The 24,936-nt window shown below is 44.6% G+C and overlaps 1 pseudogene; it reads left to right on the top strand.

Annotated features, from left to right (window-relative positions):
* Window positions 1-20,225: 20,225 nt before the first annotated feature.
* On the top strand, window positions 20,226-20,343 carry LOC124778482 (annotated as a pseudogene).
* Window positions 20,344-24,936: the final 4,593 nt, after the last annotated feature.

Here is a 24,936-nt window from a genome sequence, read left to right as displayed (position 1 = left end):
TTGTTGCAATATGCTTGGGACAACAGTACATTTTCAGGCAGACAAACTTTCGAAATTACAGTAGTTACAATTTTCAACAACAGATAGCGCTGCGGTCTGGGAAACTCTATAGTACGATATTTTCCACATATCCACCATGCGCAGCAATAATATGGCGTAGTCTCTGAATGAAATTACCCGAAACCTTTGACAACGTGTCTGGCGGAATGGCTTCACATGCAGATGAGATGTACTGCTTCAGCTGTTCAATTGTTTCTGGATTCTGGCGGTACACCTGGTCTTTCAAGTGTCCCCACAGAAAGAAGTCACAGGGGTTCATGTCTGGCGAATAGGGAGGCCAATCCACGCCGCCTCCTGTATGTTTCGGATAGCCCAAAGCAATCACACGATCATCGAAATATTCATTCAGGAAATTAAAGACGTCGGCCGTGCGATGTGGCCGGGCACCATCTTGCATAAACCACGAGGTGTTCGCAGTGTCGTCTAAGGCAGTTTGTACCGCCACAAATTCACGAAGAATGTCCAGATAGCGTGATGCAGTAATCGTTTCGGATCTGAAAAATGGGCCAATGATTCCTTTGGAAGAAATGGCGGCCCAGACCAGTACTTTTTGAGGATGCAGGGATGATGGGACTGCAACATGGGGCTTTTCGGTTCCCCATATGCGCCAGTTCTGTTTATTGACGAAGCCGTCCAGGTAAAAATAAGCTTCGTCAGTAAACCAAATGCTGCCCACATGCATATCGCCGTCATCAATCCTGTGCATTATATCGTTAGCGTCTCTCGTGCAGCAATGGTAGCGGCGCTGAGGGGTTGCTGCGTTTGAATTTTGTATGGATAGAGGTGTAAACTCTGGCGCATGAGACGATACGTGGACGTTGGCGTCATTTGGACCGCAGCTGCAACACGACGAACGGAAACCCGAGGCCGCTGTTGGATCACCTGCTGCACTAGCTGCGCGTTGCCCTCTGTGGTTGCCGTACGCGGTCGCCCTACCTTTCCAGCACGTTCATCCGTCACGTTCCCAGTCCGTTGAAATTTTTCAAACAGATCCTTTATTGTATCGCTTTTCGTCTTGTTGCAGCAACACTGTGTTCTAGGTGGTGGAATTCCAACACCAGAAAAATCCTCTGTTCTAAGGAATAAACCATGTTGTCTACAGCACACTTGCACATTGTGAACAGCACACGCTTACAGCAGAAAGACGACGTACAGAATGGCGCACCCACAGACTGCGTTGTCTTCTATATCTTTCACATCACTTGCAGCGCCATCTGTTGTTGAAAATTGTAACTACTGTAATTTCGAAAGTTTGTCCGCCTGAAAATGTACTGTTGTCCCAAGCATATTGCAACAAACGGTGTATTTCTATCACTGGTCGTTTAGCTTTTATTGCCGTTTCAAATATACCGGTCATTATTGAAACACCCTGTATAAAGGTTATTTACAGATTTTGATGAGTGAGTTTGCGACTATCAAAGTATGTGACATTAATCTCCGCTTCTTTTGACACCATTGACTTAGAAGCTTAAAGTTTTTACACAACCAAAGTATCCTAGGTCTTAGAATTTGACATCAATTTCAACTTTGTGTCTCTACCCGTTCCTGGCCAGAAGGGGTCTTAACAGAAGGACAAAAAAATTATCCTATAAGGCGTCCATTTTTACCGATTGATTATACTCTAAAGCAGAGCTTCCCAACGTGTGGTACGCGGACTCCTTAGGGGTCCGCCGGCTCTTTCTAGGAGTTCCGCGGCCACCCTCCACCAAATCGTATAAAATAATGAGTAAAATTATTGAATAAAAATGTGAAAATCAAATTCATCACTTTTTTTTCGTGTGAAAAACATGTGTACTTTTACTTCAGGTCATATTCCCAAGCAGCCTTTGCAGTTTTTAAGTGAGAACGTATACACAGTTTAGTGCCGGAGAATGAGGCTTCTCTGATCGACTGTTTCGCAGCAATACGGGGGTCTTTTGTGTGCCGGCTCACGGCGCTAGATGCGCTGAAACATTTTACGCTTGCGCGGAGCGAGCTTTGTCGACCAATCACAGTGCTCCCTGGTACGTATGCGGCCCCAGGCATCATTAAATGTTAAACATGCTTTTTCAGTGCACAACCTATTTCATGAGTCAATTTTTAACCTTCATGTTGTTTTCATTCATCTCTAAACCAAAGACTATTGGTACTTCGGGAAGGGGGGAAGGGTGGAGGGAGGGTCATTGGGAACATGGAACTTGCATTAAGAAGCTTTCATTTCCCATGGATTTCGCTCTGAAATTTAAAGTTACTGTGCTCTTGACTGACTAGGGGTCCGCCATGGATTTTCGACTGAAGAAGGGGTCCACCAGCTGAAAAGATTGGGAAGCCCTGCTCTAAAGGGTGTCCATAAGGTCTGGGTGCATAGGGAAATCTTAATAAATAATAATAAAGCACATTTTAGTCACTTTAATGTTAATAAACAATATTTTCAACATGATCATGCGCTTTGCAAGATCGGGGTGAACTCGACGGAATAGGTCTGAAATGCCGTCGATTTTAGTACACCGAGTGGGAATGCGTTCTGTCAGGTGGTTTAAATTTGTAATCTTCATCGAGAAAACTTTCTTTCAGCATTCCCCAGAAAAAAAAATCGAGGGGAGAAAGGTCTGGCGGAGGAGGGGACATCTCCACGTGACCTCTTCTCCAAATCCAGTCAGGAAAATTGTAGTTCAACCACTCGTTCTTCTTTAGACAGAGCCGTCGTTCAATATGAAAAAAATATTACAATTATCAGAATTTATTCTATTATTATTTATTTGTTTACTAATATTTATAGAATACAGCATATTTATTAGAATTCCCTCCATAAAAAAATGGCTCTGAGCACTATGGGACTTAACATCTGAGGTCATCAGTCCCCTAGAACTTTGAACTACTTAATTCTAACTAACCTAAGGACATCATACACATCCAGGATTCGAACCAACGACCGTAGCGGTTCCGGACTGAAGCGCCTAGAACCGCTCAGCCACAACGGCCGGCATTCCCTCTGTACCCAGACTTTATGTACACCCTGTATAAATAGTAAAATGTAGAATCGTGTTATGTATTCTTATTGACTGAACAACAACTGATAAAGCTTGATAAACGAAAGTGAAACGCGTATTGTAGTATGCTTAAGACAGAATTTTTTTATTTCCTTTCGTTGTTTCAGGACTTGTTGGAGCACGAAATTGCTAAGTGTCAACGTGATCTGCAGTGCACGACTCCTGCTGTGTGTGTCTCGTCAAAAGTTTAGTCTGAAGTAATGTCTCCTCGTAAAATACTTTGATTTGACTTATTTATAGTCAGCAGAAGTTCATCCATAGTAACTGGAGGTTTTAAGGCTAATGATCTTGCTGAATTTTGAAACGCAAAGTATTTTATCTGTTGTGGATTGGCAGGAGACTAAATTGAGAGGAAGCCGAAAGGCACGCGTTTAAGCTCACGCAGGCTGGCGTGAGGTCTGGAACAGGACAAGGTAATTAGAACTTAGAAAAAAGGAGGTAACTGGTAGAATACTTAACTTTAATCCATTAATGTTGAACGTAGCTCTTGTCTGTACATTCTTTACAATATCAATAGCAACTGATAATGGCGCCCTGCTAGGTCGTAGCAAATGACGTAGCTGAAGGCTATGCTAACTATCGTCTCGGCAAATGAGAACGTATTTTGTCAGTGAACCATCGCTAGCAAAGTCGGTTGTACAACTGGGCGAGTGCTAGGAAGTCTTTGTAGACCTGCCGTGTGGCGGCGCTCGGTCTGCAATCACTGATAGTGGCGAAACGCGGGTCCGACGTATACTAATGGACCGCGGCCGATTTAAAGGCTACCACCTAGCAAGTGTGGTGTCTGGTGGTGACACCACATTATCTATACGGTTCACTAAAAGGAACATGGTCTGTGTAAGGTGGCCTGCTTAAGAAACACTAAATGATTTCCATCCCGGCGCTACCCAGATATGTTTCAGCACCTATGTGCCGTCTTCTGTGGGCATCATCTACAAAGAAAACAGTAATGCGACGGAGAAGGCCCTTAAGGTTTAGTTGATACCCTTTGGCGGCGGGTACAACTGCCATGAGGCGGTTAGGAGAATAAAAAACAGAAAGTAGTACCTCGTTTTCGGAAGGTGGATTTCGAAAGACCACATTTATTTTGCAAATTAACATAAGAATGAGAGATATATAATCGTCCCTAAGCAATTCAGCTAGATCTTTTCAAACAACTGTTTGGCGTGGCAAATCATGAAAATGTTTTACTGTGTTACTCGCTATTTTTTCTGACGGTACTAAAGCCGACACTTGCACACTATTTATTTTTTTACAATTTTTTTTATTGTAAATACATGTTTCGAGAGTGCGCTTTCATCATCAGGAGCATTGATATTAATTCTTGTCATGCAGTTACTGTCACTGTAGTATTTATGCCACTTACAGGAGCGCTACACCCTTCTGAAGACGAGACGTCTAACTTAACTGTGTAACATTTTCCTTAGGTTTTGTTGCACAGTTTTTATGACAGACACCTTTATATTGCCACAATTTCCTAAACTTAATATTGCGTCAAAACTAGTCTCTATTTAGAAGCATGAAATGGGTAGCATGACGTGTCCATAATTTTAAAGCACGTATGCATTTAATGCAGGAGTAGAGCAAGCCATCGTCTAGCTTAGACATTTTATGGTTGAAAAGTCTGTCAAGTGATGACACATAATCGATACTAGTTGCAGCATGGTAAAAATTTTAGCAGCCTATGACGTAATTCTGCCTTTCTCTCCTTAACCAGCTTACTATTTATTGAGACTCGTTTGCTAGAGCAGATATGTAACTACCTACTAACAGCCGTGATCCGTGTTTAATTACTGTGGTGCACATTAAGTGTTGTCAGCGATGGAGTAAGTGAGAGAATGAATGAATGGAAGAACGGAAGAGAAAAATGCGGCGACCGGACAAAGACATATTTAGAGGTAGAGAAGATGTACAGCATATGTTCAAATGCGCCTTGTAGTTCGGTAGAACTGACGATAGCTGAACTAACGTACAACAGAGGCTCACAGAGTAACATATTTTGATCGCCCTGTCCTTACGACAATTTTGTTACAGTTATTTGCTGTCCAGTTTTGCAGCTGACATTTTTCCTTCCGTGTAGTAATCGTCAAATTCGCCTTTTGTCCAGCCCCTCTTGGTTGCGTATAATGAATGACAAAAGGCTCACAAAGAACGTCCTGCAATCAGCTTAACGATGATGAGCGAAAGTAAATGGTTGACACAAAAGTATGAAAGCCGAAAGGGAAATTGTCATAACTGAAAAATATGTTTCAGGCTAGAACAGTAATAGTCACATAAGATTACCTTCCATTCGGAAGGCTGTTGCACGCAGAGACTGTTATATTGACTTGTAAATAACAGGTTTCAGCTATCAGTCGTCCTTTTTAAATTTTATTGGCAGATCTAGATTTCAGCTAGAAACTAGCCATTCTCAATGCACTATCATTTTTGATCAATGCATGTAATGCCTGTTGGTCGGGCTTCATCCACAGTTCATTGAATACATTGAATACATTAAGTAGTATTCAATGAACTGTGGTGAAGCCCGACCAACAGGCATTACATGCATTGATCAAAAATGATAGTGCATTGAGAATGGCTAGTTTCTAGCTGAAAACTAGATCTGCCAATAAAATTTAAAAAGGACGACTGATAGCTGAAATCTGTTATTTACAAGTCAATAGTCACATAATTGCTGAGAAGTGTACTGCACAAACTATGGTACTGACGAAAGAACGGAAGTAGACAGCGAACGGTTAGAGAGGTGTTAAGAGAAAAAGAGGAAGAAAACGTCCTACAAAAGTTCAAATGTGCTCCCTAGTAGCAGACAACGAGTAGTATATAAGGCTCTGAAAGTCCTCGATACTCTTGGTGACCATCGCAAAAGTGCTTTAAAATAGAGGAGTACACAATAAAATATTCTGGTTGAACGAGTTTGTTTGCGTGACCATCATCCGCAGCGAGCACAGAAATATTTGTTTTGTAAATAAAAAAACGCTTTCTCTTGCTGCACTGTATTTCATTCTCCCAGATGCGTTTCGCCTTCTTTCACTTTAAGGCATCATCAGTGGCATCTATTATGATACAGTTACGATACATTTTTGTTTGATTTGTATTTTTCGTAGATTATAAAAGAGTTCCCTTATAGCTTGCTGTATAAATAAGTAAGAAGTGAACTGTTTTATAATGTACGAAAATACGTGCCAATCAAAAGTATATCATAACTGTATATACAGTTCCACACAGTAAATGGAATGACACCATTGATAAATATAGACTTCGATCAGAAATCGGTAGCTAAGGTAGAATATTCAAAATTTCTAGGTGTATGCATTGACGAGGGGTTGAACTGGAAAAAAACACACTGAGGATCTGCTGAAATGTTTGAGTTCAGCTACTTATGCTATTAGGGTTATTGCAAATTTTGGCGATATACATCTGAGTAAATTAGCTTACCATGCCTATTTTCATTCTCTGCTTTCCTATGGCATCTTATTCTGGGGTAACTCATTATTGAGTAAAAGAGTGTTCATTGCACAAAAGCGTGTAATCAGAATAATTGCTGGAGCTCATCCAAGATCATCCTGCAGACACTTATTTAAAGAGCTACAGATCTTCACTGTAGCCTCACAATATATATATATATTCACGTATGAAATTTGTTATTAACAATCCGAACGAATTCAAAAGTAGTAGCAGTGTACATGGCTACAACACTAGGAGAAAGGATGATCTTCACTACTCAAGGTTAAATCTAACTTTGGCTCAGAAGGGGGTAAATTATGCTGCCACGAAAGTCTTCGGTCACTTACGTAATAGCAACAAAAGTCTGACAGATAGCCATATAGCATTTAAAAGGAAATTAAAAGAATTTCTTAATGGCAAATCCTTCTACTCATTAGATGAATTTTTGGATATAATAAGAGAATAATTTCCCCAACCCCCCCAAAAAAATTAAAAATATTAAGTGTCATGTAATATTTTGTTTAATGTAATATCTCGTATAGACACCTTTTATTAACCTGACACGTTCCACATCATTACGAGTGTCGTATTCAAGATCTATGGAACAAGTTCTAATCTAATCTAATCTATGATTGTAGAGCCCACTGATGATGCCTTAAAAGGCGAAACGCTTCTGGGAGAATAAAATATACAGATGGCGTTTTTTATTTTCAAAACAAATATTCTGGTTGACTTGGGGTTGACGCGAGTTGTTACACTTTTGTGTTAGTAATTTATGCATCTTAGTATAATAATAATTCCGTGTGTGGCCTCGTGTCCAGGCCCTGTGAGGCGCTGAGGCGGAGCGGTGAGTGGGGCCAGGTAGAGAGAGGGGTGGTTGCCACTCGCCCGCCCTCCTGCGGGCCCGGCAGCCGCGCAGGCCTCGGCGCGCCCTCTGGGGGTAGTCCACCCCCTGAAGAAGCGGCCACCTCCTCGGCCGGCTGTGGCCCTGTCGCTTCATCCCTTTGCGCGCGGGCCGCTCTGGGGGTAGTTCACCCCCGGAGCAGCGGCCACCTCCCCGGGCCCGCTGCGACCCTGGCCGGCCAGCCCTTAAGGGCGCAGCCCTGCCGCCCTGCGCCCTGCAGGGTGCGGCTCAGCTCGGCTCAGATCGCAGGGGGTGCGTCTGCGCTGCAACCCCTCACGCAGCCGGGGGATAGCAGGGCAGGGCTCTCGGCTCACCCCAGCAGCGCTCCCAGCGTAAAAGCCGAGTGCACACCACATGCATGCACCTCCCTCGAGCTACACCTAAAAGGTGACAATTATTGAAGTGTACGAAAAAAACGTAAATTAGCTACAAATTACTGAGTGTACACAATTTATTCAACATGTAAACGGCACTATAGACATTCGGATTTAGGTTATGACTCTCAGGGTCTCAGGAAAACAAAAGAAGGACTTCAGTCACAAAGGGTGCAGGCCGAACACAGGAAAAACGTAGATAAAGGAACCATCGGTACAACAGTTGTAAATTGTCGTAGCTGTGTTGGGAAAGTACCAGAGCTCCAAGCGCTAATAGAAAGCACTGATGCTCAAATCGTTATAGGCACTAAAAGCTGGCTAAAGCGGGAGATAAGCTCAGCCGAAATTTTTGCGAAGAATCTAACGGTGTTCTGAAGGGACAGGCTAAACACGGTTGACGGTGGCGTGTTTGTTGCTGTTAGAAGTAGTTTATCTTGTTGCAAAGCTGAAGTAGATAGTTCCTGTGAGTTAGTATGGGCAGAGGCCATTGTTGGCAACCAGAATAAAATAATAATGGGATCCTTTTACCGACTTCCCAATTCAGATGATACAGACGCTGAAAGGTTCAAAGGAAACTTGAGTTTGATTTCAAACACTTACCCGACTCATACGATTATAGTTGGTGGTGACATTAATTTACCCTCGATTTGTTAACGAAAATAGATGTTTAATTCCGGAGGTATGCATAAAACATAATCCGAAATTGTGCTAAACGCATTCTCTGAAAATTATGTCAAGCAGTTAGTTGATGAGCCCACGCGAATAGTTAACGGTTGGGTAAACACACATGACCTCTTAGCAACAAATAATTCTGAGTTAATAACGAGCATCAAAACGGATACAGGGATTAGTGAACACAGGGTTGTCGTAGCGAGACTGAATACTGTAACTCATAAATCCTCCAAAAATAAACCAAAAATATACCTATTCAAAAAAGCAGATAAAAATTCAATGACGCCTTCCTGGGAGACAGTCTCCACTCCTTCCAAATTAACAATATAAGTGTTGACCAGATGTGGCTTGAATTCAAAGAAATAGTATCGGCAGCACTTGAGAAATTTATACCAAATAAATTAGCTAACGACTGAGCTGATCCTCCTTGTTACACAAAACGGGTCAGAACACTGTTGCAGAAACAACGAAAAAACATACCAAATTTAAACAGACGCAAAATCCCCAAGATTGGCGATGTTTTACAAAAGTTCGAAATTTAGCGCGGACTTCAATGCGATATTCTTATAACAGTTTCCACAACAAAACTTTGTCTCGAAACCTGGTCGAAAACGCAAAGAGATTCTGGTCGTATGTGAAGTATGTTAGCGGCAAGAAACAATAAGCCTTCTCTGCGCGATAGCAATGGGGACACTATCGAAGACAGTGCTCCAAAGCAGAGTTACTAAACACAGCCTTCCGAAATGCCTTCACAAAAGAAGACGAAGTAAATGTCCCGAATTCGAATCGAGAACAGCTGCCAACATGAGTAACGTAGAAGTAAATATCGTCAGAGTAGTGAAGTAACTTAAATCACTTAATAAAAGCAAGTCTTCTGGTCCAGACTGTGTACCAGTTAGGTTCCTTTTAGAGTATGCGGATGAATTAGCTCCATACTTACCAATCATATACAACCGTTCGCTCGACGAAAGATCCGTACCCAAAGGCTGGAAAGTTGCACAGGTCACACCAATATTCAAGAAAGGTAGTAGAAGTAATACACTTAACTACAGCCCCATATCATTAACGTCGATATACAGAAGGATTATTGAACATATATTGTGTTCAAACATTATGAATTACCTAGAAGAAAACGGTCTATTGACACACAGTCAACATGGGTTTAGAAAACTCATTCTTGTGAAACACAACTAGCTCTTTATTCGCATGACGTATTGAGTGCTATTGACAAGGGATTTCAGATCGATTGCGTATTTCTGGATTTCCGGAAGGCTTTGGACACTGTACCACACAAGCTGCTTGTAGTGACACTGCGTGCGTATGGAATATCGTCTCAGTTATGTGACTTGCTGTCAGAGAGGTCGCAGTTCGCAGTAATTGACGGAAAGTCATCGAGTAAAACAGAAGTGATATCTGGCGTTCCCTAGCGTAGTGTTATAAGCCCTTTGCTGTTCCTTATCTATATAATCGATAGGAGATAATATGAGCAGCCGTCTTAGGTTGTTTGCAGATTACGCTGTCGTTTATCGACTAATAAATTCATCAGAAGATCAAAAAAAATTGCAAAAATATTTAGAAAAGATATCTGAAAGGTACGAAAATTGGCAATTGACTCTAAATAACGAAAAGTGTGAAGTCATCCACATGAGTGCTAAAAGGAATTCGTTAATCTTCGGTTACACGATAAATCAGTCAAATCTAAAGGCCGTAAATTCAACTAAATACCTATGTATTACAATTACGAACAACTTAAACTGGAAGGAACACATAGAAAATGTTGTGGGGAAGGCTAACCGAAGACTGCGTTTTATTGGCAGGACACTTAGAAAATGTAACAGATCTACTAAGGAGACTGCCTACACTACGCTTGCGCGTCCTCTTTCAGAATACTGCGGCGCAGTGTGGGATCCTTACCAGATAGGAATGACGGAGTACATCGAAAATGTTCAAAGAAGAGCAGCACGTTGTGTATTATTGCGAAATATGTGAGACAATCTAACTGAAATGATATAGGATTTGGGCTGGACATCATTAAAAGAAAGGAGTTTTCCTTTGCGACGGAATCTTCTCACGAAATTCCACTCACCAACTTTCTCCTCCGAATGCGAAAATATTTTGTTGACACCGTCCTACATAGGAAGAAACGATCACCACGATAAAATAAGGAAAATCAGAGCTTCTACGGAAAGACATAGGTGTTCGTTCTTTCCACGCGCTATTCGAGATTGGAATAATAGAAAGTTGTGAAGGTGGTTCGATGAACCCTCTGCCAGACACTTAAATGTGATTTGCAGAGTATCCTTGTAGATGTAGATATAAACATGTCCGACATGCCTTCCATCGTTGGCGATGAAGTGGAGCAAACGAATAGCGAAACTGTGCATGACCGGCTGAGGTGTCGGAACAGCGACGCTGTCGATGACCTCCTGAAGAACTGTTTTCCGCTCAGCAAGTGTTCATATCCGGAGAATATGGCCGCCAATCGAGGCTGTCGCCAGTGGCCTCTAGGTACCCCAGAGCGAGAATGCGGTCCCCAGTGTGCTGCTTCGAGCGGGTCGAGCTCCGTCTTGCGTGAATCACATCTTGTCGAAATCAGGGTCTCTTTAGATAATGGAAATGATATTATCTTCCAAACACTCACGTACCGTTCGGTAGTCACCGTGTCTTCGACGAATATCGCACCGATTATTCCGTGACTGGACACTGCACACCACACAGTCACCCATTGAGGGTGAAGAGACGTCTCGATCGCGAAATGCGGGTTCGGTCCCGCAAATGCACCGGTTTTGCTTATTGATGAACCCATCTAAATGTAAGTGGCCTCGTCGCTAAACCAAACCCTATTCACATTAAAGTCCTGTGCGTCTATTCTGTGGACAATAGTATTGGCGAAACACAACTGCTGTGCCATGATCCCGGGGGTTAATTGTTGATGGGTTTTCATTTTGTATGGGAGGAGATGCAGGTCTTCAACAACAATTTGTCGCAATGTCTCCTGGTTGATTCCCAACTGTTGTGCACCTCGTCTGATCGATTTCCTAGGGTTGGTTTGAGACAGTTTTCACGCATTTTGGAAAAACCGACATTGCTAACACTGTGATCACGAACAGTACCCCTTCTCTCAAACTTGCGAATCAAATTCTTGATTGTTAGCCCACTTGGACCGGTTGTCTACAGCTTGAAATGGTTGCAAACATCCTTTGAGCCCCTATTGGGCTGTTATTGCTCTCATAGTAGGCCTCCACAAGCGCTATACGCTCAGGCATGCTGTATCGTGACATTTTTACGTCCAAATGGCCGACAACAACAAGGCGCGTGGGCATGCGCATACTAATTCCTATCATGCTCCGCGGCCAACCGTGCAGTTTGAACGCCCTAACGCAAACCGTTCAGAAAGTTATGACGTTTTTATTTTATAGAGTTCAATAATTGTCACCCTGTACATCCACATAAGTCTCCAAGCATGGTGAACGGTGCATCTACGAGTTTATAAAATGATTGTTACCACTTCGGTCACTTTTTCCTATTACATACTAGCTTTATTTCCCGCACCTGCTCCTGTTTGTCACATATACAGGGTGGTCAGGAACAGTTTGAAATGCTTGTGAGGATGTTCTAGGCTCGGTTGTGCTAGGATATAGTTGTTAAGAAAAAAATTAGATACTTTGCGCCGTTTCCAAGTTAATTAGCACTGAAGTCAGCCTGTCAGACAGTTTCGCGTGCAAGCTCAAGAGGCCTGCCATATACAGTTATTAGTGTCAGTTGTTCTCGAACACATCTGGGATGTGACTGAACGTGGCGTAAGAGCTCATCGTCCACCCTCCCCGGAATTTACGGGAACTACGTGACTTGTGTGTGCAGATGTGCCAACTCCCTCCAGCGACCTACCAAGGCCTCACTGCTTCCATGCCACGACGCGCCGCTGCTGTTACGCGTGCACAAGGTGGACATACCGGCTATTAGGAAGGTGGACATAGTGTTCTGCCTGATCAGTGTGTATTATTGGCAAAATGTGGAGCGTGAATTGTGGAGTGTGAGTAAAGCAAACTGTGTTTCACACCACTGGTTTTCCCTGATCCACTGTTAGATCTTCGAGAGAAACTTGTTTTCCTGCAGGAAAAGTCCTAATGATTGAGCTTGGAATAGGCTCTAATGTCTCACAACAGACTTACGTTAGACACACTGGTCTATAATTCGATGATTCGTTTCTGTGACACTGTTTTTTTTGTGTAAAAGTTAGGTGTACGCTCTGAGTTTTATCAGAAATATGATACAAGTCTCTCAGTACACCGTCAAAGATTTTATGAAACGTGTTTTATTGTAGATATTTTACCAAGACAGTTTATACAGGGTGAAAAGTATTTAACCGACAAACTCTGGGAGGTTGTAGGAGACATCAAAACAAATATTTTTTCCTAATGTCATTTTTTCCTCTGAGGAGTATTTAAACGGGTAGAGGAAGATTTCTATGGCGGCAAATTAATTAAACCAACAAACACTTTTCCATTTTTTTATGACCAAGAGACAATACATTAACACAACCCAATTTCAGTTGCAGTAGATTTTCAAAAATGCCTCCATTGACACGTAAACAAAGGTTACACAGTCGAATCATGTTCTGTCTGACACGGGCAAAAACCCCAGGAGAATCCGGAATTGTTCCTGCTGCTGCTACTATCCGGGCAACCAGATCCTCTTCTGATGCAACAGGAGTTGCGTAAACGAGGTTGCGCATCTCTCCCCACACAAAGAAGTCCAGCGAGGACATATCTGGGGATCGAGCAGTCCATGGTACAGGACCACGTCTGCCAATCCATGTTTCTGCGAACCGTCGGTCGAGGAATCGACCCACACGACGACTGAAATGTGCCGCGCCCCGTCATGTTGGAACCACATGCGTTGTCTTGTAGGGAGCGGGACGTCTTCCAGCAATTCGGGGAATGACCTGGCGAGAAAATTGTAATAGTGCCTGCCATTTAATGACCTAGGTAGCAGATACGGCCCAATTAAACAGTCCCCAACAACACCAACCCACAAATTAAAGAAGAACCGCACTTGGTGAGCGCATGTAGATGGTCCCAAAAATGCGAATTGTGCATGTTGCAGACTGCATCACGTCCGAACGGTTGCGTCATCGGTAAACAACACAGAGAATGGAAATGTAGGATGCATTTCACACTGTTCCAGGTACCACTGAGGAAAACTGTGCTCTGGGTGGATAATAAACTGGTTCCAGGTTGTGGACACGCTGTAAGTGAAATGGACGTAACAATTGCTCTCGAAGGACTGTTCTTACATTCGTCTGATTCGTCCCCACGTTACGTGCAATAGCACGAGCGCTGATTGAAGGATCCCGCTCCACATGCTGCAAGACAGCTTCCTCAAATTACAGCGTTCTTACCGTGCGACGGCGTTCATGTCCAGGTAATCTGCTAAATGACCCGGTCTCACGCAGACGTTGGTACACAGCAGCAAAGGTCGTATGATGCGAGATACGGCGATTAGGACATTGTTGTTGATAAACCCGCTGTGCAGCTCGTCCGTTGTAGTGCGCTACGTAGTACGCACCAACCGTATCAGTGTACTCACTCCAGGTGTATCGCTCTATTAGTAAACAAAGACAATGCATTACTACACTGGTGGACAGCAGTTGCCTACAACTGAAGAGCGTAATACACCCTCTAACAACTGAAGATCGTAATACGGCCTCCACCGGTTTAAATAATCGTCATAGGAAAAAATGACATTAGGGAAAAATATTTGTTTTGATGTCCCCTTCAACTTCCCAGAGTTTGTCGGTTTAAATACTTTTCACCCTGTAGTGTGATACGAGCCTAACGTAGTACTGCTCGCCCCACGAGACATTCTCGAGGCACAGTTTCGCCAAACCGTCGTCATGAGGGCGATGCATGACGGCGTCGCCTATCGCGAAGTTTCGGCCCGCCGCACAGGACGTTGCCAACAGTGGAGTCCGGCAGTGTGACGTCACTTACCGGGAATGCGTCAGCGCGGCGGAGCGCATGCGCCTGCCACGCCCATTTTCAGAACACTGCCAGAGGCCGCCACAGGAGCCGTCGAGTAGTTGGTAGCGCTTCACACGTCTCTGGGAAGATTCAGTACTCCTCTGGGTACCAGCTGACGGGTGCCACTTCTCCGCAAGCGACGGCATTTTAACCCGGCATTCAGGTGTAGATCAAAATACCCGGTGTTTTGCTGAGAAAACAATTTTTGCTCAGGCGCTATGTATTTTCTAGATCGTTTAGATAAAACCTATCAAACACTCTTCATACTTACATTCCTGTCGAAAGGGACATCCTTAATAATGGGGTCAAGATTCATTTTTATTTGTGTTCCTGCGTCACCATTCATCTGACTGGTTCGATGCGGTTAGCCACAAATTCCTCTCGTGTGCCAGCCTCTTTATCTCTGAGTGACTCTTGCAGCCTACGTCCTCAATTACTTTATGGATGTATTCTAATCTCTGTATTCCTCTGCAGTTTTCATCCTCTACAGCTTCGTCTGGTACCATGTAAGTCATTTCCTGATGTCTTCACAGATGTCCTGTCATCCTGTCCCTTCTTCCTGGCGGTATTTTCCATACATTCCTTTCTTCACCGGTTCTGCGGAGAACCTCCTCATTCCTTACCTTATTAGTCCATCTAATTTTTAACATTCGTCTGTAGCACCACATCTCAAATGCTTCGCTCCTCTTCTGTTCCGTTTTTCCCACAGTGCATCATTCACTACCATATACAATTCTGTCCTCATAACATACATTCTCAGAAATTTCTTCCTCAAATTAAGGCCTGTGTTTGATACCAGTAGACTTCTTTTGGCCAGGAATTTCCCCTTCCCCCTTGTTGTCTGCTTCTTATGATGTCCTTGCTTCATTCGACACGTGTTATTTCGTTTCCAAGGTAGCAGAAAATAACTCATTATCTATGTCTACCTTGGGCTCCCCATTTTTGTTAAGTTTCTTGTTATTCACATTTCTGCCAATCCTCATTACTTTTGTCTTTCTTCGGTTTACTCTCAACCCACTTTCGGTATTCATTAGGCTGTTCGTTCCATTTAACGCAACCTGCAATTCTTCTTCACTTTCATTGACGATAGCAATGTGACCAGAGAAAAGTATCAGTGAAATTCTTTCCCCTCAAATTTTAATGCTTCTACTGAACCTTTCTTTTAACTCCGACATTGCTACTTCGACTGAAAAGTAGAGGCGGAAGACTGCATTGTGCCTTCATGGTTTTTGTACGTATTGTATATTACCTGTGTTTCCCTATTGTTTACACATTTTTTCTAAAATTTCGAACATCTTGCACTTTGTCGAACGATTTTTATTGGGTGACAAATCCTGTGAACGAATCAATATTTTTCTTAAGTCTTCCATTATCAAGCGCAACGTCAGAATTGCCTGGTACCAGAATTTTCTTGGTTCTTTATGTACCCAAGGGCAAACTAATCGTTATCTAACTAATTTTCAGTTTCTCATTCTTCTTTAAAGTCCACAAGGACTTTGTTAGTCGATTTTCGAACTCAACGAACAACTGATGAGCTTGTTTCAGATCGTACATCAACTAACGAATACTTCACAGCTTCTGAAGATGTCTCCAGCGTTAGGAGGCTAGATGTTAGACAGAGGACGATGTTTAGACAACGGCCCAACGCACATACAGTCAATAATTCCAATAAAATATTAAAAACAGAGGTCAGTTTACTATTTTAATCTAGTATTTGTATAACGAAGTTTAATTTACAGAGGTTAAAAGGGGAAATGAGAGTGGCCGTTTAATATTGAGCTTGCGTTCTGTGACATACACTCCTGAAAATTGAAATAAGAACACCGTGAATTCATTGTCCCAGGAAGGGGAAACTTTATTGACACATTCCTGGGGTCAGATACATCACATGATCACACTGACAGAACCACAGGCACATAGACACAGGCAACAGAGCATGCACAATGTCGGCACTAGTACAGTGTATATCCACCTTTCGCAGCAATGCAGGCTGCTATTCTCCCATGGAGACGATTGTAGAGATGCTGGATGTAGTCCTGTGGAACGGCTTGCCATGCCATTTCCACCTGGCGCCTCAGTTGGACCAGCGTTCGAGCTGGACGTGCAGACCGCGGGAGACGACGCTTCATCCAGTCCCAAACATGCTCAATGGGGGACAGATCCGGAGATCTTGCTGGCCAGGGTAGTTGACTTACACCTTCTAGAGCACGTTGGGTGGCACGGGATACATGCGGACGTGCATTGTCCTGTTGGAACAGCAAGTTCCCTTGCCGGTCTAGGAATGGTAGAACGATGGGTTCGATGACGGTTTGGATGTACCGTGCACTATTCAGTGTCCCCTCGACGATCACCAGTGGTGTATGGCCAGTGTTGGAGATCGCTCCCCACACCATGATGCCGGGTGTTGGCCCTGTGTGCCTCGGTCGTATGCAGTCCTGATTGTGGCGCTCACCTGCACGGCGCCAAACACGCATACGACCATCATTGGCACCAAGGCAGAAGCGACTCTCATCGCTGAAGACGACATGTCTCCATTCGTCCCTCAATTCACGCCTGTCGCGACACCACTGGAGGCGGGCTGCACGATGTTGGGGCGTGAGCGGAAGACGGCCGAACGGTGTGCGGGACCGTAGCCCAGCTTCATGGAGACGGTTGCGAATGGTCCTCGCCGATACCCCAGGAGCAACAGTGTCCCTAATTTGCTGGGAAGTGGCGGTGCGGTCCCCTACGGCACTGCGTAGGATCCTACGGTCTTGGCGTGCATCCGTGCGTCGCTGCGGTCCGGTCCCAGGTCGACGGGCACGTGCACCTTCCGCCGACCACTGGCGACAACATCGATGTACTGCGGAGACCTCACGCCCCACGTGTTGAGCAATTCGGCGGTACGTCCACCCGGCCTCCCGCATGCTCACTATACGCCCTCGCTCAAAGTCCGTCAACTGCACATACGGTTCACGTCCACGCTGTCGCGGCATGCTACCAGTGTTAAAGACTGCGATGGAGCTCCGTATGCCACGGCAAACTGGCTGACACTGACGGCGGCGGTGCACAAATGCTGCGCAGCTAGCGCCATTCGACGGCCAACACCGCGGTTCCTGGTGTGTCCGCTGTGCCGTGCGTGTGATCATTGCTTGTACAGCCCTCTCGCAGTGTCCGGAGCAAGTATGGTGGGTCTGACACACCGGTGTCAATGTGTTCTTTTTTCCATTTCCAGGAGTGTATGTTTACTGATTTTCAGTAGGATCGTGTTTCTGTTTTTCTTAACAGAATGTAAGAATTCACAGTGTAGATAGTATGAGCGTTTTTCAGTTAATAGCAATTCAGTAAAGTTCGAGTGTTTCTTAATTTCTAGCTACTTTCATGTTCAGATAATCCAATTGCCACAGCCCTACCTAACTAAGCAACACACACCATTCCACACTGCTCGCATACTATTTTGTATATACCGCTCTGTGCCACGAATTCCCAGTTGGTCTTTACTACCGAATGATTCTGTAAAATGCAGGTCTTCCCAGTACCATACCAAAATTTTTATTCAGACATTGTTTTACATTCCTTTAGTTGTTTTGCAAGCAGTCTATTTCGTAAATAAGCTGCAGTTTCGTAGTAAATAACAAAGTAACTTCGATTCGTTGCAGAAACACTTACCTTCTTGAACCTACCATCTTAACGAAGAGCCCGACAGTACCAGCTATATCTTGCAACATCTAAATTGTGGTGACTTCGAAGACAAAACAGAGACAATGCATGAATCAAAGTACAGTGGCTGAACCAGGGCGCGAAAGTCCCAACTGAAATCGTCTTGAACCATGTGCAAGAATGCATCAGAGATCAGAGACAACAATCGGGAATGTGTGCGAATTGCTATAGCTGGAAGAGTGGATGTACAAGGGTCATCATTCAGTGCTTACAGGAAACTTTCCAAAATAGTACACGTATTACACACTCCACGTACTGCAATACTTTTGTCTTCGCTCCCCATCCTCACACCGTGGTACAGGTTGCCCATAAGAATTACAGTACCATCTGCAGAATGGCGTGGTGCACGTCTTACAATTGGACTCCACTACAGTGAATTGCGTGTCCCTAACGTACCCCACTAATCCTACCAGATAAAGCGGACCTACAGTTAAACGTGTCGACGCTGGAGAATGTTCACACCACTGACAGGTTGAGGCCAGTCTAACACGTTCACGGGGTGCTCCACGCTCGATTCTACCAGTTGTACAACCAGCAATACACTGACGTATGATGTTTACCTATCAACCAGGAACAACAAACCAACTCCGTCCGAACAGACCTTGGAAGGTCCAACGATACTGACCGGCCGCCGTGTCATCCTCAACCCACAGGCGTCACCGGATGCGGATGTGGAGGGGCATGTAGTCAGCACCCTGCTCTCCCGGCCGTAAGGAACAACGAACAGCCTGAATATAATTTTGTGTGGCTCTTCAAGGACAGAGCTTTCTGAAAAAATGAAGTATCACATTATTTGTGATTAATTTAGTTCAAATGGTTCAAATGGCTCTGAGCACTATAGGACTTAACATCTGAGGTCATCAGTCTCCTAGAACTTAGAACTACTTAAACCTAACTAACCTAAGGACATCACACACCCGGTTAGTCGTGAGGTCTAACGCACGGCTTTCCGGGCAGGAAGGAGCGCCTGGTCCTCGACACGAATCTACCTGGCGGATTTGTGTCGAGGTCCTGTGAACCGTCCAGTTTGTGGATGGTTTTTAGGCGGTTTTCCATCTGCCTCGGCGAATGTGGGCTGGTTCCCCTTATTCCGCCTCAGTTACACTATGTCGGCGATTGGTGTGCAAACAAGTTCTCCACGTACGCGTACACCACCATTACTCTACACTCGTCTGGTTTGGGACGTTCCCTGGTGGGGGTTCACCGGGGCCCGAACCGCACAATAACCCTGGGTTCGGTGTGGGGCGGTGGAGGGGTGAAGTGGACTGCGGTAGTCGTCGTGGGGTTGTGGACCACTGCGGCTGCGGCGGAGTCGGAGCCTCTCCGTCGTTTCTAGGTCCCCGGTTAACATACAATACAATACATCACACACATCCATGCCCGAGGCAGGATTCGAGCCTGCGACCGTAGCGGTCGCGCGGTTCCAGACTGAAGCGCCTAGAACCGCTCGGCCACACCGGCCGACATTAATTTAGTGTAAAAGTGTTTTATGTGATCTTTCGTTGTTTTAGAAGACTTTCAAAATAAAAGGTCTGTATATTAAAATAGTAGCCTAGGGGGTTCGAATAAGACCGCTGCCCCAAGGCGAGAAGCAGGAAAATGAGCGCCGCCAGATGAATGAAAGCATGAATATGTGCGCCGTCCCACAACGAGAAACACAGTTCTCAGCGACAGCGTGAACCTGTTAAAAGCAGACTGAAAATTCCGTGGTCCGGCAGGGACTGAACCCCGCGACTTTCGGTTTGCAAGATCGCGCTATATCACTAGAAGATGAGGCCCAGCAGCTTGCCAGTGAAATTATACACCCAAAATCCAACTTTTCCACATTTAATTGTGGTATCGTCCAAAGATCGCAGTGCAACCCCACAGTCGATAACGTGAATCGATACCACAGAGATTAGCCATGCTTTGCTGCAATCTGCAGCGACCACTGGGAGACACTGAAGAGACACGCCCTCTTTCTCAGCAAAACAGTGAGCTCACACGGAGATCAATATAGAGTCGAGCATGGAAGCGTTCTGGCAACGGCCTTGCCGCAGTGGATACACCGGTTCCCGTCAGATCACCGAAGTTAAGCGATGTCGGGCGTGGTCGGCACTTGGATGGGTGACCATCCGGGTCGCCATGTGCTGTTGCCATTTTTCGGGGTGCACTCAGCCTCGTGATGCCAACTGCGGAGCTACTCGACCGAATAGTAGCGGCTCCGGTCAAAGAAAACCACACGCCCCTGCTATCCGCATCCAAATCTGAGGATGACATGGCGGTCAAACGGTCCCGATGGGCCACTTGTGGCCTGAAGACGGAGTGCTTTTTTCATGGAAGCGTTCTGCTACAGTTCGTGACTTCAGATGATGCAGTCAGCATTATCGAATAGGGTTAAAGAGTTATTCAGGTCTCAGAGGGATATGTACTTTTTTAAATCTTGAACATTTTACTTCAAGAGAATAGTTAGTTAATTAGTGCATCAAGTGATGCTACAATAATCAGTGATTGTTGTAAATTATCTAGCATTCTTGTGGTGAAGGACTGTATAAGCTAACCAAATCTTTTTATCATTCATTGATATTTCATTTGTTATAGTTTCGACGAGCCATCTCCCACAGCTGTCAAAGAACTCACAGTTATGTCCAGACAACAATAGTTTCGTCTGGTCATAACGTTAATTATAACGATGAGGCTCAAATGCTTCGAATAATCGTAAAGCAAAGTGTTTACAGACAGTAGCGCATTTCAGCTGATATTCGCGATAGTGGAGATATATCTAACACAAAATATTCAAATAAGGATTTTTACGTATAAAATAAAGGCAGAGAAAACATTGAAGCAAAACTGATTTAAAGTATCTGAGGGTTGCCATTGTCAACAAATGCATGGTTTGCGATTGAGGGCACATTTTGATGTGCATCCCGGAGGCTCAGTGGTCCGAGGTAGTATTCTTTATTTTGAAAGAAATAATCCGCTTTGGATGTAGAACGTTTTTTATTAAAAGTTACGACCCGTTTCGTGCCACTAGGAGACACATCCTCAGGTGATTAAGATTCTTTTTGATAGGTCATCGCCGAACTCCTGTTAAAAAGACTCTTTAACACCTTAGGACGCGTCTTCTAGTGGCGCGAAACCCGTCGTGAATTTTCAGAGAAAAAGTATTGTACAGTAAAAATGGATTATTTCTTTCAAACTGGGGAGTTTGGCTGTGGTTGCCCGCAATTTAAGGTAACATATTCCTTGTCTCAGCATAGGAATTACACAGCCAACCGGTTCAAAATAACTGTTTGGTACATTGACCTAGGTTTCAACGTCTCTAAGGATGTCTTCATCAGAATGAAATTTTTAGAATCGGTAAAATTGCATTGCGAGAAAGCAATGGCCAAAGTTTGGAGCAAATATGCTCAAGTCAAAAATGAAAATTAAACACGTCCGTGCCTTTGGCTCGTATGCCTTGCTAGAAACAACATCAGCCTGATGTAATTTTACGGTTTCCTAAACTTTCATTCTAATGAAAACATCCTTAGAGGTTCAAATGGCTCTAAGCACTGTGGGACTTAAAATTTGCGGTCATCAGTCCCCTAGACTTAGAATTACTTAAACCTAACTAACCTAAGGACATCACACACATCCATGCCCGAGGCAGGATTCGCACCTAGGACCGTAGCAGCAGCGCGGTTCCGGACCATCCATAGAGGTGTTGAAACCTAGGTCAATGTGCCAAACAGTTATTTGCAACCGGTTGGCTGTTTGATTCCTATGGTGAAACTTACATACGGTTGTTGAGAAACAGTGGTGTTTAAAACTGTGTGATATTCCTCATTTGCAAAAGAGAACCGACAACTGAAAGGAAAAATACTGACAGTATTTACTGCAAATTTTCCTTGCGAGAAAAGTGGTTAAGTGTCACACTATTGAACCAAAGGTTTCGCGTTCGGTGCCCGGTCAGTCCTAGGATGTTTGTGTGTCACTTACCGCTTGTTTCACCTCTGGTAATGTCTGTGAGTGAGAGAAGTACCGTGTTGCGTCGCAGTTCGGGGACCACGTCAAACTGTAGCTTCCCCTCACCGTAACTGACTGGATCAATGAGTTCAAGGGGCAGAGGAAGGCAACGGCATACGACCTCCAATTTAACCGTGTCTAATAAAACACTGTAGTGTTCAAAAAAACGTTGGGATTGATGACACCTGTACTTACTTATGTAACGTTGTCATTGTTAGCGGCAACGAACGAACGCCATGTCAGATACAGCAGTACGGCAGTGGATGAAGAGGACAGTCGACAGAGGACGGAGGAGGCAGCAGGCTGTAAGCACCCACCGCCGCACACCGCGGGAGGAAATTGGCTGTGCGCGGCGCGTGTGCCGATGAGGAGGGGACGTGCAGGCACGCCGCCACTGGCTATACTAGCTACTGGCTACTGGCTACTGGCCACTGACTACTCGTGCTGCTGGCCGCAGCGTCTAGGAACAACTAGTCACACTAGACCTCGTGCGAAAAACCCTTCAACAAAAGGGCGACTACACACTGCGAAACTAACTCAGCTCCAGCACCCACATCACCATTCATGTGTGTCGTTTTAACGAACAAAGGGCCGTGTACTGCCATGTGCTGTAGTAATGATGAGAATTCGACGTTTATAGACTTTCTGGAAGGTTTCCATTTATAGTCAAACCAACATATCTTAAAGAACATAGACTGCGATATACATATACAGGGTGAAGAAAACATCGCGCACTCGGACTTCGGGGCGCGATTTCTCACGCAGTGGCAATACAAATACGTCTCTCACAAAATTTCGTCCAGCGCATCTTAGAAGCAGTAAATAATTAATGATTGGCAATCTGACAACACTGTAATCACATGTACGGTAAATACCTCTTGTCAGCCGTGGAGCACTGTCGTGCAGTGGACAGCGTTTTGGGTTAGCATGTAGCTGGTCAAGGGTTCCATTCTAGGTCGACTTATTTGTTTTTATTTGCTAAAAGTAGTCTGTGTGGTACGATGTCTGGTGTCTTAATCGTCACACAGAGATTACAGTGGGTCTTCTACAAAACATTGGGGAGGGAACACAAAAACAGGTTTGGAATGTAATAGATGCAGTGGTGCGAACAATTCGCGTCCACGACAAGCAAAAGGTTTCTTTAAAACCTGGCCAACCAAAACGATTGTACTTCCATTTCTGTGTCCGTAGTACGTAACTGCAAATGTTTTGTAGGAGACCCAAAGTAATCTCTGTATAACGATTAAGTCACCAGATACCGCAGCACACAGACTACATTTTAGCAAACGAAAACAAATAAGCCTCGACCCAGAATAGAACCCTCAACCTCTTGCATGCTAACTCAAAACGCTATCCTCTGTACAGCACTACTATTCACAAAATTTCATTTAACGCAGTAGTCTCGTGTTAAAACAGTACACGGGTGAAAGCGATCTGTCTTACCACTTAATGATCATAATTCACTGTCCAGTTACATTACTGTGACCACCTGTCAAAAGCTTGAATAACCAGAATAACCACCTTTAGCAGCGCAGACCGCTGCGAGGCGCACAAGAAGAGAGTTAGTGAGGTTTTGGAAGGTACTGACAGGGATGTGGAGCCACGCAGACTCCAGTCCCGTGGCCAGCTGCGCAAGGCATCTCGGTTGAGGCTCCGAGGAGCGATTAGCTCGATCGAGGTCCTCCCACAGATGTTCCACTGGTTTTAAATCTCGGAAGTTTGGTGATCAGGGCAGCACAGTAGACTCATCCTGGTGCTCTTCGAACCACGCTGTGTGACATGTTGCACTGTCCTGCTAGTAGATGCCATCGTGCCGAAGAAAAACAAACTGCAGATAGGAATGGACATAGTCCCTAAGGATACATCCATACTTGTGCTGATCCATTGAGCCTTTCAGAATGACGACATCACCGAGGGAATGCCACGAAAACATTCCCCAGACCGTAATGCTCCCACCCCAAGCTTGGACCCTTCCAATGATTGTTGCAGGACCGTACATGCCATCGGCCATCTGTTCGATGGAGCATAAAACGTGATTCATCTGAAAAGGCCACCTGTCACCACTCACTGGACGTTCGGTACTGGTGTACAGATTCCGCCCTTCGTCGCTGATCAGCATTTCAGTCAGCGTGGGTGCACGAGCCAGGCGCCGGCTGCGGGGGCCTATACGCTGCAACGTTCGCTTAGCAGCCGTTGGTTAGGCACTGTTGTACCTCTTGTTTATCTGGGCGGTCGGTTGGTCGACAGTTTCTCGTCTATTCGCCCGTACATATATCCGCAGCTGTCGTTCACTCTGTGGCCCATGATGCACCACAGATGTCTCATCGCCGGTTATGGATGGCGCCATTTTGGCGTGCACGGTACGCTTTAACCACGCCAGCAGGCAAACAGTTTACTAGCTTTTCGGAAATGCTTCTGCCCTTGGCTCAAAAGCCAATGATTATGTCCTATTGGGCGTCGAATACATCGCTCCGTTTCAGAACTACGACAACGACTGAACTAAATTGTTGACGGTGCACAGCAACCAGCCACAAATTGGCTTTAGGTTACTTTATTCAGAAAGTACTGTTACAGGTTTTCGAATTTTTCGCAATTCATTATCAGACGGCGTTGTTTTCATGCCTTCATAGAAAGAAATGATACGTTGGTTTGCTCCTGAGTTCCCCTGGGATGAACAATAATTCACAATTATAAACGTGTAACAAAAATGATTGCGCTGCAGATCTGTGTTGGAATACAACGTA

This window comes from Schistocerca piceifrons, chromosome 2 (assembly GCF_021461385.2).
Source record: "Schistocerca piceifrons isolate TAMUIC-IGC-003096 chromosome 2, iqSchPice1.1, whole genome shotgun sequence".
Taxonomy (NCBI): domain Eukaryota; kingdom Metazoa; phylum Arthropoda; class Insecta; order Orthoptera; family Acrididae; genus Schistocerca; species Schistocerca piceifrons.
This window is presented reverse-complemented; position numbering and strand designations above follow the sequence as displayed.